This window comes from Mesoplodon bidens (assembly GCF_964165515.1).
Source record: "Mesoplodon bidens genome assembly, chromosome: 2".
Lineage (NCBI taxonomy): Eukaryota > Metazoa > Chordata > Mammalia > Artiodactyla > Ziphiidae > Mesoplodon > Mesoplodon bidens.
The window spans coordinates 62,370,919-62,390,083 of NC_138177.1; positions in this window are offsets into that span (position 1 = coordinate 62,370,919).

A 19,165-nucleotide genomic window follows, 5' to 3' on the forward strand; every position below is an offset into this window, starting at 1 on the left:
TGTGGGATCTTCCCAGACCAGGGCACGAACCCGTGTCCCCTGCATCGGCAGGCGGACTCTCAACCACTGTGCCACCAGGGAAGCCCCTCCTTCCTTTTAAAAGCTGAATAATATTCCCTTATTTGTACGTACCACATTTTGTTTATGCATTCATCCATTGGTGGACACTTGAGTTGCTTTCACCTCTTGCCTATTGTGAATAATACTGCTGTGAATATGAGTGTGCAGGTATCTTCTTGAGACCCTACTTTCAATTCTTTTGGATGTATATTGGTAAGTGAGATTGCTGGATCTTTCTTCTTAAAAAAAAAATTGCTATCAGTCATAGTGCTTTTAGAGCAACATGAATTATTCATCTCACCTACTGGAGAAAATGCTCTTATTCATTTGAGGAAAGGTGTTTCACTTTTCTGACAAAAATATTCACGAAGTTGAAAACTTGGGGCCAACTCTAGTTCTTTGAAGAAAGAGATAAGATAAAGCGGCACATTCTGAAATTCAGGACATAGTTTTCTATGAGTGACTGAACAAAGTGCCAGATATCTCTTGGTTCTTCCCTAGTAAGTCTTCAGCTACTCAGTAAGAAATCTTGAAAGAGGCTTCTAACCATTTATCGCTGATCATGAAATTTATTAAAGTATGGATTGAGTATCACCTGACTTTGAGTATAGCTTGAAAAATGTCGAGGTTTATTTTTGTGTTCTGAACGCTTAGTTTCTAAATGTCTTGCTAATTATGATGGCTCCATTCTGAACCTGTTTACCTGCTGAAGGCATGATATTTATTTACTTAGGCAGAGTTCATTGTTAGTGATAGTAAAGGTAAATCTATTTTACAACCATTCTTCTTGATAATTTACAATATTTCTTAGTTACTTCTCATCAAATCGCATTAGACTGTCATAGTTTTTACCTTGGAGGAGAATTGTAGCTCTGCCATTTTCTTGAAGTTCACTTCTGTTTAGGGTATTAGCATTATTTTCAATTCAAGGTTACTTTGTAGGAAACTATTTTAGCCTCTTATCAGTTTATTAGGGCTAGTTTTGTTAAAACTAGATAACACCTGTGAATCCTCCACTTATCTGACACCCATAAAATTAGTAAGACCACTGCACTAAGCAAGGTGAAAGTGTGTGTGTGTGTGTGGGTGTGAAGCCACCCACATGCTGCCCTTGGGACACATGCCTGCCTTCCGGATATGTGATTGCCTCACACACAGATCCAGTGATGATGCTAGTGTCCATCCGTATTACATGTTGGTGAGCTCTCATTCTAATTTTGAAGATAGCGTATAAATTAAAATAGAAATTCTAATTTTCTTGCTGCACCCTAATCAGTTATCTCACTTTCAATGTAAAATGTAAAATACTCTAAAAATTATTATGGTATTTTTAAAGCAAATTGGAAAATACCAGTAAGCAAAAAGAAGAGAAAACCCAAGAATATGTATCTCTATATAACTTCTTCGGAGTATCACTGTAGAAGCTATCAGTTGGAGTTCTTTGACTATAAGGACAGAAACAAGCCTGCTTAACTGAAGCAAAAGGGGATTCACAGGCTGGTACCTTGGCTGAGGAAGGGGTGTTCACAGAGCCCACAGGAGCCAGGGGAGCCAGGCTCAGGGCAGACAGGAGCCAAGCAAGATTCCGGAGGCAAAGAAGCAGGGAGCAAGGCATAGCAACCATCTTATGACTGGCACAGCCTGTCAGGGGCCGCTGCTCCAGGGGTGGCCTTGCACTGACTCAGGTCAGGGTCCTGGGAGAGACAGCCCAGGGAGCTGAGGCAGCGGGGGTCATCCTAAGAATCATCCAACAAACAGCTATACTCAGTGAGGGGGAGAAAACACTCCAGTAAGAAATCAGGTTGCTATTGGAGAAATAAATAAACACCATGAATATTTATTATAGGTACATATTACACATGCTGTTATATAATCTACATTTTAATACCTCACGAACAATCTTTCTCTGTTAATGTATCTAATTGTTGGGATGTACCTTAATTTATTTAACTAATTCCTTATTCCTGGTTATTTAAATAATTTTCAATTTTTCTCTGTTATAATAAATTGTTACGTACATCCCGGTGGTTAAATCTTAATTTAATTATTTCTTAGAACATATTCCTAGAAATGGGACTGTCGGGTCAACTTTAAAGAGCTGGGAACCTTTTTAAAAGCCTATTGTTAATGTGTTTTCAGGGTATCCCAGAGGAAGATTGTTCTCATATCCCAATCCCTCATCAGCAATTTTTTTTTGTTTTTAATTTTGCCAATTTGATAGGCAAAAAATAATCTCAATTGATTTTTTGAAATTTGCATTCTGTTGATGACTTGAGCTTTCTAAAGGCTCACGACCATGTATACTAAAGAATTCAATTGGATTAACTCAAGGAGGCACCAAATTTCAACCTCACAGATTGTTTTGTGTCAGAAAGAAGAACCCCTCTGGTCGCTGTGAAGTGGATCCCACAAAGCACAGCACTACAGGCAGAATCTGAATTCAAGAGGTACACTTTCATTCTGAACAATTTTCACTTGGAGGAGGTGATTAGTGAGAATGAGCCACTGTTGCACAGAACAGTTAGCAGGAGATGTCACAGATATTCAAGCAAAGAAATAGGACCTGGGGAAATAAACATGCAAATGAGAAGTGAGGAATGATCACCAAAGCAAGAACACGAGGCCCCGACTGGCCATCTGCTCCACTACCCGCTTCTTGGGATGGGAATGTGTTTCCCAGTGTAGTTCATTTGCTCATTCAGTCAACATTTATTGAATTCCCACTACATGCCAGACACTGTGCTGGGCACCAGAGGTGCCGAGATGAATAGGAGACACAGTCTTTGTCCTTGAGAGATTTCAGTCTTATGGGAGAGACGGCGAGACAAGTAATTATAGCAAGGAATAATTGTTCAGCAATGCTAGCAAATTGCTTTGGCATCAACGCAGAGAGCAGCCAGCTCTGCTGGTGGCACTCTCAGAGTACTTCATAGAGGAAGTGATAAGATGAACCACAAATGGTGTTTGTGCTCATATTGGCAGTATTGCTGCCAGTCCAGGGTGGGAGAGAATGTTCTGGAATGGGATTGCTTGAGGCTCCTACTAAAATAGAATTATAGCATGGCTTAGGGTGGAAAATGGGCCTGCTTTTGGATTACAGCTGTGCCAGGTACAGGATATGTGACCTGGGAAAAGTCATTGATGTGTCTGTACCTCTGTTGCCCAGCTATGAAATGCCAGTAACCATATCTACCTTATAGGGTTATTCTGAGCATTAAGGGCTACCTGCACAGGAGTTGATAATGGTATCTACAGCACTCAGTAAATATCTGTTGAATATAAATATTTTCTCTATATTCTAAATCTTTTAAAATTATATAATGAGGTTGGATCCAGATACTTGTAGGATTTCTGGGAATAAGAAAAGCTGTTTTCCTAATCTAGGGACCTCAGGGATTTCATGGAAAGGATTTGCATGGATTTCATGTCATTTTAACTTCATTCATCTCATAAACATTTATTTAGTGATATTCCATGCTAGGAACTGCTCTAGTAAACAAAACAAAGTCCCTGCCCTTATGGAACTTAAATTCTCTTTGGGGAGATCAATAATAAATCAATAGATATATCTGTCATGTGGGGATAAGCACTAGCGGAGAAAAACAAAGCAAGATAAGGGGTAAGAGAGTGATGGGGTATTGTTCTGGCTAGAGTGCTGAGGACGGCCTCTCCAAAGAGGTGACGTGTGAACAGAGACCTGGAAGACAGGAGGCAGTACTGGGGATGAGCATTCCCTGCAGAGAGGACATCAAGTGCCAAGTGTTTGGCAGCCTGAAGGGACAGCAAGGAGACCCCCGAGGCTGTGGTAGCCTGAGTGAAGGGAGGGGTAGGAGCTGGGGATGGAGAGGTAGGCGGGGCCCAGGCCCTGTGTGGGCAGGGAAAAGGCCTGGATATTTGCTAAACGTGAAGAGAAGCCATTGAGTGCTATGGAATGAGCTAGTGGGCTGTCACGTGGGAGATTGTGTCTCAGACCTGGGTGATAATGGTAGATGTGGTGAGAAGTGGTTGGATTTGGGATCCATTTGAAAAGCAGAATCAAAAGAATTTCCTGATGGATTAGATGTGAGTGGAAAAAGAAGTGTCAAGGAAGACTACAGGGTTTTGGCCCAAGTGACTGGGTGCCATTAGTTAAAGTTTAGGGGGAAGATGGAGAGTGTGGTGGGGGTCATGTTAACATTGAGAGGCCAATTAAACATCCAGGTTGACTTTCCAAGCCTGGAGCCCAGGGGAGAGGCTAGGCTTGGAGCAGTCAGTAGACAGATGATGTTTAAAGCCATAGGTTGGATGGGATCGCCTAAGGAGGGAGCGTGGGTAGGGAAGAGGAGGGCTCTGAGGACTGAACCTGGGGGCAGTCCACATTTAGAGACAGGGAAGAGAAGCAAGATCAGCAAAAGAGACACAGGCGGGGCTTCCCTGGTGGCGCAGTGGTTGAGAGTCCGCCTGCCGATGCAGGGGACACGGGTTTGTGCCCCCGTCCAGGAAAATCCCACATGCCACGGAGCGGCTGGGCCCGTGAGCCATGGCCACTGAGCCTGCGCGCGTCCGGAGCCTGTGCTCCGCAACGGGAGAGGCCACAACAGTGAGAGGCCCGCGTACCGCACACCGGCGATCCCAGATCCTACTGTGTCCCTACCCACCAGTGCCACTGAGGGCCTCTGTTTAGACTCTCACCCAGTTCTTTCTATTCAGTGGTCCTTCAGATTCCCCGAGACAAACTGGACTTACTTACCTGGATTAGAAAATACTACAAGTATTTTATGTCCAACTCAATGACAGCTCCAGTTTTTTTACTTGCTTGTGAAATCTGTTAAATCTCCTTTTATCTCATTCTAATTGAACTATCCTGATCCCCATGATTGCCTGAATTTCTTTTAAACTCTCTTGATCTTCGGTTCCAGTCACCATTCTTATCCGAGTGGAAGTGGGTTGAGGCAGGGCCTGATTGGCACTGTTTTGGGGCTACGTTAGAAATTAAAGGGGCTAGATCTCAGTGAGCCAGTGTGGTACCAAAAGTAAGCCATTAACAAAAATTTTGTGTCTAAAGGTAAGTGGGAAGAGATCGGGGGTTCTTAATTTTATAATAATTTGGGAAGGAAGGAACGGATAATATGTGACTCTCAGGTGTGACAGGGAACCATCACACTCTTGTGCCTGAAACATGACTTCGTTTTTCTAAATCAGGTCTGGCCCCAAGCCCCTACTGGCCAATCATGTTAGGAAGAGCCCTCAGTTGACCTTGTGTCACACAAGAATCTGGGCACTTACATGGTACCTCTAAAATCTAACAGTTTTGGCCAAGAACATGACAATCATTGAACATCAAAACTGACTTCAATCATTGTCATCACCACCTATCACCACCTGACAAGTCCTGTCACCTTCTCAAGAAAACTAGAATGACCCTTGTGAAAAAACCGATGGACACCTGAGCACATTCTTTAAAACTAGGGCTTGGGACTTCCCTGGCGGTCTAGTGGTTAAGACTCCGAGTTTCCACTGCAGTGGGCACGGGTTTGGTCCCTGATCAGGGAACTAAGATCCAGCATGCTGCATGGCACAGCCAATAGAAAGAAAAAAAAATAGGGCTTTTTCGACAGACTTTTAAAGAGAATATTTATTATTTATTTTTATTGAAGTCTAGTTGATTCACAATGTTGTGTTAATTTCTTTTCTACAGCAAAGTGATTCAATTACATACACACACACACACACACACACATATTCTTTTTTTATATTCTTTTCCATCACGGTTTATCACAGGATATTGAATAAAGTTCCCTGTGCAATATAGTAGGACCTTGTTGTTTATCCACTCTATATATAATAGCTTACATCTGCTAATCCCAGCCTCCCACTCCATCCCTCCCCTATCTCTTCTTCCCCTTGGCAACCACAAGTCTGTTCTCTATGTCTGTGAGTCTGTTTCTGTTTCATAGATAGGTTCATTTGTGTCATATTTTAGATTCCACATGTAAGTGATATCATATGGTATTTTTCTTTCTCTGTCTGACTTACTTCACTTAGTATGATAATCTCTGATTGCATCTGTGTTGCTGCACATGGCATTATCTCATTCTTTTTTATGGCTGAGCCCTATCCCACTGTATGTATGTACCACATCTTCTTAATCCATCAAGGGAATATGTTGACGTGAGGGTTGTTAAGACTATAGTGAAACTGTAGCAGAGAAGGCTGTGTGAAAGCCAAACCATGGAGAATGGGAAGTTCATTTCCCTCCCCACTGCCCGCCAGCCAACCGCAGAGCCCCGGCAGCACATACCTCCTGATGTTAGAACCTCATGGGGGTCATAGGTCTGCCTCTCCTGCCTTCCCGCTTCCCAGGCCCGGAGACCACCTGCATTCTCCAGACAGGTCAGCTGTTTGTTTGTTTGTGTAAAGGTTTTGATTCTGCCACGTTTGCAAAGGAAGCCCACTTCTCTGGGACTCAAAGCACAGTTTGCCCCCTTGAGGGAGTGGGCGGCGTGGAGGAGAGGATGAATTCTTTTCCTTTTTTTCTTTTTTAACAGCAGTAATAACAGCAACAACAACAAAATAATAACTCTGTGAATTGTCCTGCTAGGCAGAGAGGATCCTCCCACTTTCAAAAAGACTCCGATATGCATGTTTTTGTGGTGTTTTATCCTGGTGAGTCAGCAGGCAAAGGTACAATGAACCCCACGTAGGATCTCCTTCCTAGGCAGCCATCGGCTCAGGGCTGATCCTGTCTCCATCTGCTGGTATCACCTCCCCCTCATTATTCTGCAACAAATGCGAGACATCATTTCATTTCATCCATAATTTTTCAGCATGTATATTTAAAAGATAAAAGATTCTTTAAAAAAAACACAACCACAATACTATTATCACCCCTGAAGAATTATAATTGCTTAATATTATCAATTTTCCAGTGTTCAAATGATCAGTTTTCCCACAAATGTGATGAGTGGCTTTTAGAAAAACAGCTTATTTGAATTAGAAGTCAAATGAGATTGATTGCATTGTGATTGGCTGGTATGTTTTTAAAGTTTCCTTTGACATTTAGTTTTCACCTCCAGACTTCTTTTTTCTTGACGCTTAATTATTGAAGGAACCAAGTTGTCCTGTAGAGTTTCCCACAGCCTGGATTTTGCTGGTTGCACCCTCTGGTATACACGTAGTTGAACGTGTTCCTCTGACTTCTGCAATTGGTAAATTGGCCGTTGGATCTAGGCTTGATCAAATTCAGCTTTGGTGGGGGTGGGGGGGTGGGGCAAGATGACTTTTTAGGTGTTCTGTCCTTCCATCAGGAAGTATGTGGTATCTGGTTGTCTGTCTATGATGTCAATGCTGTTATTGATGAATGCTGGGTTTATTAATACATCAGGGGCTGTGAAATGGTGATAATCTAATTCTGTCATTCTTTCTTCACTTATCAGTTGAAATTGTTCTTTAAAGAAAGATATTTCTCATCCACTACTCAGTTACCCTGTGGTTCAGTCCTATAAGAAAAGCAGGATAAATGTTTGAATATTTTCCTTTATTTACCAATTTTCAAAATAATGATTTGGCCTCCTAGCATTCTCTAACAGTGATCAGTTTTTTTAATATCATTATAAACTTATGACTATTGGTATGTTTCAATCCATTATAGTTATTTTTCTTACTGATGCTCACGGTCTTTGGTTAATGAAAGCCTCTCGGGTTGGCTTCTGAGCACTTCCTAGGTGTATAATATAATGATGTTTTAAGTTGATCTTGTATAGTATTTAGTTTTTAATGACATGTTGTCAATCTTTAGTGACCTGAAATCAAGGCCAACAGTGGCCTTTTCCAATGATGTGTTATTAGACAATAAGTAGAGGAAGAAGAGTTTGGTTTGTGTTAGAGATTTGCAGGTCCCCTTACCTGCTTTTCCATCACAGTTCTACATAATAGTACACAGGCACAAAACTCACCGGGTAAATGGGGATCAAAGACATCTCCAGGACAGTTTATGAGCAGCCTAATAGTTTCTGATTCTAGAAGATAGATTGGAGAATGTAGCTGGAACCTGAGGCCAAAGTGTGGGCCTCTTTCTCAAATCAAGATAGGATTCATCTATGGGGAAAGCAGTGCATGTAGAACCTCTGAATCCATTGTTATGATCCGTGTAATAAATGACTTTTACATCCCAGTGGCAGAAGGATTTATTGGTTGCCTTAATTTCCTGTTTGTTGGTAGAACAAAAAATACAGGAGAGGCAGGCCCAGTACAGACTTTTCAAAAAAGTGGTAAAAAGCAGTAAAAGCAAAGCTCAACACATACCCTTGTCTGGGACCAATCAGATTTGTCTTCTTCATAAGGGGAGGACCACGTTAGCAGTTGGAGACAGCCAGGGTTGTTACTGTAGTACTCGACCTCCGTAACGAGGAGGAGGATCGCAGGTGTTCCTCTCCACAGGTAGGAGGGTGAGACCAGACTGAGGAGGTCTGTGGACCACCACTTGGCTCAGAACTCCCTGGTACCAGGAGCAAGACCCGTTGAAGAAATGTGGACAGAGGAAGAGTGGCTATGTGTAGAGTGGACTGTTAGAGGCTGGCCAGAGGGTGACGGCAAAAGAAGTCATGTTCACAGTCTAAAATCCATAAAAATAGACCTAAGGAGGGAGGGTGGGTTCGGGGATAAGACAGAGTAAAAAGAGGCAGGGAGCAGTAGACTGAATATACAGAGCCAGAGACAATGACCAGTTGGTTTCAAGGGCCTTTATGGGGACACTGGAAATAAGATGGGGTGCTTGCTTTGATGGGAGAAGGTGGGGACATGAGGGAAGAGTCTATGGATGGAGCACAACCAAGTTTAAGTTGCTTTAGAACTACCTTTGCAACGGACTCATCAGCAGTTTAGGTGATTAAAAAAGGACTTTCTGTTAAGAAATTTCAACACAGAAAGAATGGGGTAAATGGACCCCCATGTATCCATTACCTATTAATCTTGCTTTACCTACTCCCCCTCCACAGTTTCCCTCACCTCCACCCTAACTCCTGCTGGATTATTTCAAAAGAAATTCCAGACATCACATCTGTAAGGGCTTTGATATTACCATTAGCAGATAAGGATCTCCTCCTCTTTTTTCCACACAACCATGAAACCATTATCATAACAAAAATTTTAACAATGATTCTTTAATATCATCTGATACACAATCATTGTTCAAATTTTCACAGTTGTCTCATAAATGTCTTTTAACTACTGGTTTATTCCAATCAGGATCCAAACAAGATCCAAACATTGAGTTTGGTTGATGTGTCTTTTAGTCTTTAACACTCCTGTCCACTTTTGTTCTTGCTCTTTATTTGTTGAAAACCCTGGCCGTTGGTTCTGTATTGGTTCTATTTCCCACATTTTGGATTTGTCTGATTGCATTTCTGTGGTGGTATTTGACATGTCCCTCTCTTCCCTGTATTTTCTATAGACCCATTGTTATATCTAGAGGCTTGATCAAATTCAGGGTCAGTTTTGCTTTTGTTTTTGCTTTTCTGTAAATCAACTTCATCAGAGGTGGCATATTTTTATCACCTTCCCACAGGTGGCATGTAATGTCTGAGTTGTCTCTCTTTTTGTCACTTGCTCAGGTTCAGTTGCTGTCAGTGTGATCCAGCCAGTATAACATTCCCCATTAACCTTTCCCTAATGCTTGCCTATAAATATGATTTAGTAGAAGTTGTGAAATGGTGATTTTTTAAAAAATTCTATCATTCTTTTGCATTTATATGCTGGAATTACTCTATTTAGGATAATTTTCCTTCAAGGGCCATTTGGTTTCTTTGAAATGCAGTATGTACAAGCAAGGATACAGCAGTTCCCTTCATTGTTTTGTTTAATTTTTCAAAACAAATATTTCTTGATTTCTTTTAAAAACATGCACTTTATTTTTATAATTGTGTGTGTTACAGGGGGGCTTGAAATTGCCTGTGTTCTTATCAGAAGTGTAAGCCCCCATTTGGCACCTATGCCAGCCAAGGCTAAATTGGGTAACATTCTTACCTTATTATTTTCTGGCATTTACAGTGTTTGCGTTAGCATTTACACTGCTGTTTCTGTCACGGTGAATCTGTCTTTTCTTTAATGTAGGTGGAAGTGAAGTGTTTGGGTTTGACTTGCTTTAATAAAGCTGTTTCCGTTTGATAAAACAGGTTTCAAAGATCATAGGGTTATAGGGAAAAAGATTGATTTAAAATAACTATATAAATAATAGCACAGCAAGAATTCATAATAATTCTGAATATAATTCGTCCCCAACTAAACACATTAAATAATCAACTAACACACACATATATTTTTGTGTATTTTGATATTTAATATATTTAAGTTATATGTCAAAATAATATATACTGAAAAATAAGAAAATCACACAACTCATTTGCAACTTGTTATTACTGTTTCTTCCACTTTAAATGTGGTCATTCAACAACACATATTGGTTACCACTGAATCTGGAGTTGTAAGCCAGGTAGAAATTTGAGTTAATTTCTGCAATAATCAGGATTAACCAGATAATTTTAAAATTCTCTTTATCTAGCTATTAAGAATTCATATGATATAGGAAATAGAACTATTTCCAAACAGTGACAACCTAACTCCAAAGAAAGATTGCATTTCTAATTCCTTGATGGACATCATCCAAATACATGGCTAAGATCCAGACCTCAGCATCCTGAGAGCAGTGAAGCAATAGTGGGGGTGAGTGGGCAGGGGTCAGCACTACCTACAGAGAGAAGTGGAGACCATGGGCCTAAAAGGGAGACAAGAGGCACAATCCGTAACAGTTGAAAACCGTGCTGGGAGGGAGGTGATTGGGGTGTCATTCCACCAAGTGGATATGGACACCGTGAGACCTACAGGGTGCCATGCTGGGGAAGGTCAGCACCGGGAGTTTTATTGGCTTTAGGTGTTTGCAAGTTGCAAAAGTGGAGGTGGAACCAAGAGTCAAGATGTGGAAAAGGAAATGTGTGTGCATTCGGGTAACAGACTTTACAGAGCCAAGTGGGCATTTAGCTGTTCACTGGCCCTGGCCCTCTGAGATTGCATACTGCATCCCATCATTGACCTCCTTAATCAACACGAAATCAAAGGCTGCTCCCGATCTTTGCAACTCTTCTCCAAGTTCCTCCCCACCCCTGGGCCTTCTCATCGGAGGACCTGGCCTCTTATTTCATAGAGAATGTACACCCTTAGGCTTGCACGCTCTCCAGTCTTGCTCATCTAAGACCAAATGACACCTGTAAGATCCGGGGCCAGAAGGTGCAGGTGCCAGGCAGGGATTGTCCCAGGAGTGTCTGCTCCTTGGTTTTGGCGCCAGCACCTGCCTCCACATTGCCCTCTCCTGGTGCTCAGATCCCTTAGCTCACAGGCCTTTGGAGTCCTCACTGCCCCCCACTCCACCACTGCCCAAGCTCCTAAAGCAGCCCTTTAATTCCTGACACTCTCCATTACCAACCCGCGCCAGCCCAGATTCCCTCTATGTGCAATTGTGCAGCGTGCAGTCCTCTTAATCTCTAAATTTACCTTTGTTTTTACTCATCCCTACCTCCTAACCTCATTCTCAGAAGCCCTCACACTCTCTTCAAAGCCAGCCTCCTCCTATGCAGTTGTCCCCACTCCCCGGTTGCATCAGTGCTGACCTTCCTCTATCAAATATTCTCTTTGTCCTTTTAGCTTTAGCTTTATCCACGTGCTTATTTCTCTCAGACCATAATCTTATTCAGGTCCACGCCATCTATTAAAAGACACCTTCCCTTCCCTTAGATGTGTTCACCCCGCCCCCACCATGTCCATGGTCCCTCTGTTTCCCTCCGGTCACCACCCAGCAGTTTGAAAGATAGTTCCGTCCTCTCTGAGCTCACACCCGCACCTCCCTCTGTCTCTCTGGCTCCGCAGTCTGCCTTCCGCCTTCATCACTCTACTCAAGCTGTGGTGGAGGTCACCCCCGACATAGCAGTTGCCAATGCCAGTAACCTTGTTCTAGGCCTTAATCTATTTGAATTCACTACAGCATTTCCTGCTTTTTGGATTCAAAGACATACTCATTCTAGATTCTCTCCTTTCTTGTTGATGACTACTTATTACCTCTGACCGATGCCTCCTTTTATTACTATCCTTAAATATTTAGCATCCCCAGGATGCTAGTCTTAGCTTTTCTTCGTTAATCCTCTCTCCACGTGGCCTCATTCATCCCTATGATCCCATTTACCACTTACAAGCCAAGAACTTCCATACGTAAACCTCGAGATCCAACCTTTTGCTGAGGTTTTCACCAGTGAATGTCCTGCAAGTCCCTCATATGCAGCAAAACCTACAAGAGGAGGCTCTTCCTCAACTATCTTGTTTGCCCAACCTAGACCACGTGCATCAGTCACTCAGGACCTGCCTCACTGTCTCTGGAGTGTCCCTTCCACTCTACTCCTGTAATACAATATGGTTCAAGCCCTCATCATCTCCCTCCTAGATTATTACAGTGGTCTCCTAATTCTGCCTCTAGCTCCACCCAGTCCAATCCATTCTTCATCTACTTCAAGAAGTATCTTTCTAAATAGGTAAGGTCATGGCACACGTCTTAGTATGGGTTTTGTCAAAAGTGGCCCTGAGGACTTCTCTGGTGGCACAGTGGGGAAGAATCCGTCTGCCAATGCAGGGGACACAGGTTCGAGCCCTGGTCCAGGATGATCCCACATGCCGTGGAGCAACTAAGCCCGCATGCCACAACTACAGAAGACTGCCTGCCTAGAGCCCATGCTCCTCAACAAGAGAAGCTGCTGCAATGAGAAGCCTGTGCACCACAACAAAGAGTAGCCCCCAATTGCTGCAACTAGAGAAAGCCCACGGACAGCAATGAAGACCCAATGCAGCCAAAAATAAAATTAATTAATTTAAAAAAAAGTGGCCCTGAGACAAGGATTCTGGTCCTTGATTTATTTGGGAGGTGATCCCAGGAAATGATACCGTGGGAGTAGGGAAGTGAGATGGGGGAAGGGAAGCCAGCCAGTAAGGGATGTGTTATCAAGCCAGATACCAATGTGAGTAACTGGAGCTGAGTACTGCTGGGGAACCAGTGGAGTCACTGTGGAATATATGCCTCAGATTTATCCCACCTGAGGGGTGAGAGAGCTGGGGTATTTATACTCCAGCTCTCATCAGGCATTGGTTGGGGTGGGTGAGATGTGCCAGTTCTGCAGCAGTTCATGGCCCTCCTGCAGTGCTTGGAGGCGGGGAGCCTGTGAAGCCCTCAGACAGGGAAATCAGACCAGCTATTAAAATGGTAAGGCCCAAGGGACTATGTGAGGGACACAGATAATGTCTCCTCATCACCGTCCTGCTTAAACCCTCCACAGGTCCCCACTGCCCAAAGACTGCCTTTCTAGCCTCCTCTCCTGCTTCCTCCCTGCAAGCCTTCCCCTCCATGCACACGGGCTCTCAGGCTCTTCCCAAAGAACAGAAGAGCTCTCGTGCCTCCCCCTTCATGCCTTTGCACATGTTCTTGTCTCTGGGTCACCTTTCTCTTTTAGCTTAACTGATAACACTACACTGTTAACATATATTGAGCATGTGCTACAAGCAGGTCATTTCTTTATGTTAGTTTATTTAATGTAACCCTTATAATAACTTTATACATTGAGTTTTTAAAAATTACTGTCTCCATTCTACAGGTAAGGAAATTGAGGCTCAGAGAGGTTAACTAATATGCTTCTGGCACAAAGCTAGCAGTGGCAGGGCCATGTTTTGACATCCAGAATCCCTCTGCTCCAAAGTCTGTGTTGTAGGTTAACCACTAAGATGAACTGCCTCATGCTTCTGGACTCAGCTCAGTGGTGACCTGTCCTTACTCTTTCTATCTCCACTAGATATTCTCTCCTCGTCTTCCCATACTGTGCTGTACCTTTTTATATGTATGCGTTTTTGTTTTAGCAGGAGTCATTTTGTAGCACAGTGATTTATTCATTCATCTGACTTCTCTTTTAAACTGTAAGTCCCTCATGTTTCATCTGGAATGCCTGGCCCATTGCGTACCTTGGACTAAGGCCTTCATTAACTTTTAAAATTAAAATTAAGCTGAATTAATATTGAAATTCGACTTTTTTTTAATATCATGCACACAAGCACTGAGGAATGAAACTTCTTAAAAAAGATAGGGGCCTGTTTTGACTTTCCAGACATACTTTGCTGGGCAGGAAAGAAAGAGGTACAATAACTCTAATGGTGCATGGTTTGCATCCTCTAGAAAGTCAGCTGAAATATTAGGTGGCTTTCCATCTACGCAGTGTTTCCCCCAAGGGACAGAGGCAAGACCCTTACTCAAATCAAGGGAGAGTCTGTTTTCTTCTTAGTTTATGCACAGAAAACCAAAACATTAAAAAAAAATTCCTTGGGCCTCCCTGGTGGCGCAGTGGTTGAGAGTCCGCCTGCCGATGCAGGGGATACGGGTTCGTGCCCCGGTCTGGGAGGATCCCATATGCCGCGGAGCGGCTGGGCCCGTGAGCCATGGCCGCTGAGCCTGCGCATCCGGAGCCTGTGCTCCGCAACGGGAGAGGCCACAACAGTGAGAGGCCCGCATACCGCAAAAAAAAAAAAAAAAAAAAAAAAAAAAAAATTCCTTAAAGCTCTTAAGTCTCTGTGATTTGGAGCATGTTTTTAAAAATTGTGGTAAAAATCACGTAACATAAAATTTACCATCTTAACCATTTTTAAGTGTACAGTTGTTATATTCACATGGTTATGAAACAGATCTCCAAAACTTTTTAATCTTGCAAATCTGAAATGGTATACACCCTTTAAACAACAACTCCCCTTTCTCTCTACTCCAGCCGCTGGTAACCACCATTCTCCTTTTGTGTCTATAAATTTGGCTACTCTAGATAACTCACATAAGTAGAATCATACAGTATTTGTCTTTTTGTGCCTGGATTATTTCACTTAGCATAATGTCCTCGAGGTTTATCCATGTCGTAGCATATGTCAGAATTTCCCTTTATCAGGCTGAATAATACTCCATTGTATGTACATATATTTTGTTTATCTGTTCATCTTGGTTGCTTCCACCTTTTGTCTGTTGTGAATCATGCTGCTAACAATGCCTGCATGCAAATGTTTCTTCAAGAGTCTGTTTTCAGACAGTTCTGGGTGTACTCTGATGCTTTTACAAAAATGTTCCTATAAAAGGGTTTCATCTTCAAGGAATTCATGGAAAAGACTCTGACAAGTACAGGTTTCTGGTAACTGACTATACTGCTGAACTGAATGAATAAGCATTTTCAGAACTCTAATGGAAAACTGATGAATTCATAAAACTGCTAACAAAAGATCAAGATTAAAAAAATTAATTACGTGGGACTGAGTGAACTGATGAGGATGATTATAATTTTTGTGACTTTCTGTTTGAATTAAAAAAAAAGTCCCAGAAGGACTCAGAGGCAAAAAATATACAAATCAATTTTCACTGCAAAGTAAAGGAGCTGTTACAGTGGAGGATTACTGGACTGAATGTCAATATTATGACATAGTATGAGTGTGTTTCGTGTTTGGTAATTGCAATCTTGGCTTTTGTTGTGGTCATCCATTTACAATGCTTGGTGTCAGTGTATTTATCTCTTGTAAAAATAAAATACAGTGTGTGTGTGTGAGTTGTAAAAAAAAAAAAGAAAAAAAAAAGGAAACTTTTAAATTCCTGGAAAAAAAAAAAAGAGTCTGTTTTCAGTCCTTTTAGGTATATACCCAGAAATGGGACCTCTGGATGATATGGTAGTTCTATCTGTAATTTTTTGAGGAACTGCCATACTGTTTTCCATAGTGGTTGCACCATTTTACAATCCCACCAATAGTGCACAAGGCTTCCAGTTTTTTTCACATCCTTGTCAACACGTTATTTTCTGGTTTTTTGATAGTAGCCATTCTAATGAGTGTTTTGATTTGCATTTCTCTGATGATTAGTGACGTTGACCATCTTTCCATATCCTTGTTGGCTACTTGTATATTGTCTTTTGGAGAAATGTCTATTCAAGTCCTTTGCTCATTTTAAAATTGGATTATTTGATTTTTTTGTTGTTGAGTTGTAGGACTTCTTTATATAGTCTGGATATTAACCCCTTATCAAATATGAGATTTGCAAATATTTTCTCCCATTTTGTAGGTTGCCTTTCACTCTGTTAATTTTGATGCACAAAAGTTTTAAAATTTGATGTAGTTGTACTTGCCTGTTTTTGCTTTTGTCGCCTGTCCTGGGCATGTTGATAGGACATGTTTGAGCCACGCTGGCAGTGGCTTGTGGCCACAGAAAGGCTATAAGAGGAAATGTCAATGGACGACTCCCCCTCCAGAGCCCTGCCATCTTTGCTCCTTAAAAGGCTATTGAACTGACATAGCCAAAGGGGTTTAAGGTTTTCGTGTGGACTTATCCACCCTAAAATGGGAGGGAGAAAGCTTCTTACTGGAAGAAACTTCCACCCAGGTCCAGTGTAATAGACTAGCTTACAGAGTGTTGAGGAAAAGAATACTTTTCTCTTTAATAAAAACAACAGAAAAGAACTGCATGTGCAAACTTGTAAAAACCCAACTACACAATCATATACTGAACCTGCTAATAAATATATCCTAGGAAAACAAAGACCGAAAAACACAGACTTTACTGCTAAAAATTGACTTTATAATTTACTTTCTGGCAATAGGGGATAATGAGAATGAACAGCAAAGACATAAGAAAGACAGAGGGGAGACAGCCTTCCCCCTCTTTCTTCACTCTTTCCTGGATGGGTGTTTGGCACACGTGTGCACTGTGCTGAGAGCACCAAGTGCATGTGGGTGGGTTGGTGCCCGAAACTGAGGGTGACCTGCAGAGGACAACAGTGCCCAAGCCCCTGCCCCCTTGCTGACTGCAGGGCAGAGTGATTGTAAAAGAAAAGCATGGCTCTCTCAACCCCTCGGTCTCCCACGAGTCATTTGCAGAAAAGGAAGGAGCTATGAACAATTTCTTTGCAGTGCACTTGGACTTTTCTAGGGCTGCAAAAAGTAAGACTAATGAAGGTGACATGAATCGTTTAGTTTCATGATTTCTATGGATTTTGTCTTTCTTACCTCTTGAAAGTATTTCCAGTACCTACTTTCTTTGTCTCTCTTCTCTTCACTTTCATAAAAGACAGCTTTTCCTTTCTGACTTTGAAATTTCCTGTATAAACAACATGCTATCTATTGTACCTGAGCTCATTTAAGGGAACATAACAAGAAGCCTGGGGACTTCCTGAAAGCCCTCTGGTCCACCAGCTGATTTGAAGGATTTGACTTTATTGTTTTATATGAATGATCCTTATTACTTTAATTATTTCATTTAAGGTCATCCTTAAGATTATTGGAGTTTAAAAGAGATATCTGTAGCTGAGTGAGACAAAGTCAGTGCAAATTTTATATATGTGTGTTCATATGTTTAGAGAGATATGTGAAAGCATGTGATTTTCAAACTTCTTTATACTCTTTTTTTTTACTGTGGTAAAATATACATAACACAAAATTTACCACTTTAACCAGTTTATGCATACAGTTCAGTGGCACTAGGTACATTCACAATGTTGTGCAGCCATCACCATTGCCCATCTCCAGAAGTTTATTATTCTAAACTGAAGCTCTGTACCCATGAAACAATAGATCCCTGTCCCTGCTTTATACTTTGAGTGTGATTTTTATAATAAAGGCTTATATTTTGAAAAACAGAACACACTTAACCTTGTTCCTTAAATAACGTTTGCTCATTATGCTGTGTTTCCAAGATTCGTTTTTCTGTGAAGTCTCTCCCCACCTCCCCACGGGCCTTGAAAAGCTCATCACAGTGTCTTATAAGCAAGTCAGCCAAATGAGACACAGTTGAAGCAAGTCAACCAGATAAGACAGAGTTGAAATGCTAGTTTTATGAGGTTTCCAGGTACTTCTCCATAAAGCTTCTGAGAAAGCTATTAAGAATGTACCTAGAGTTACTTTCATTGATCTTTACTCAATTCGTGTCTAGGTTGTTGATTGCAGGTCACCTCTGCTGCATGGACTATATCTAAGCATTACTCTGTTGTCTTTTCACTTTTTTTTTGGCCACGTGGCATGTAGGATCTTAGTTCCCCAACCAGGGATCGAGCCTGTGCCCCCTGCAATGGAAGCGCAGAGTCTTAACCACTGGATCAGTGGTTAAGTCCCTCTTTTCACTTTCTTATATTTGGTTCAGTACCATTTTATAAGGCCCACTGTTTGCTCTGCAGTGTACCAGGTACCATGGGAAATATAAAAGTCGAAAATGTGATTACCACTTGGTACAATAATGCAGTTCCTTGGGGAAAAATGCAATAGAAGGAGGACATTCATTTAGAGCTGGCTACCAAAAACATGGTGATTTCCAGTCTAAAATTAATATGCCACTTCTGAACATACAACGTGAACATTAATATGTTCCGATATGAAGACAGAACTGAATTCTGAAATATTAGCATACTAACGATAATAACGGTGTTAACACTTAACAGTCTGAGCATTAACCACGTGTCAGACACCACACTAGGCACTTTACTCATGAAACTTCACAATTGGTTAGTGTTATTATCCCCATTTTACAGTGGAAAAGGCTGACACACAAAGAGCTTAAGGGCATGGAACTAAGAAGTGATGAAATGGGGATTCCAACCCAGATCTGACTCCAGGGACCAAGCTTATGTCTGTCACTGTTGTTAGGCCAACCACTGGTACACCATTTCATCATATGGGATGTCTGGTTTGGAAAGAAAAGAGACTTGATTTTGCACTTTATATTTTATTTTTCATTGAAGTGAAAAAGAAAAGGGAGCAATTTATTAAAAGAGCATCCAAAAAGATGACATAGGGTTTTTTTATAATATAATCCTTGGTCTCACCTGCCAAGTCCCTCATTAGTCTCCATGCCAAGTTTCTTTTTTTAAAACTGTCTTCCTAGGCTGTCTCTAGATCCCTTCATGTATGCCTTTCCTGTGGAAATCACCATGCAAAGCTCAGTGGTTGGCCAGAGGCCCATTTCCGCCATTCTTATTCAAGAGGATATTCAGTGATGCTTGAAGAGCATGCCTGATTGTATGGTAAAATATGGTGGAGTTTT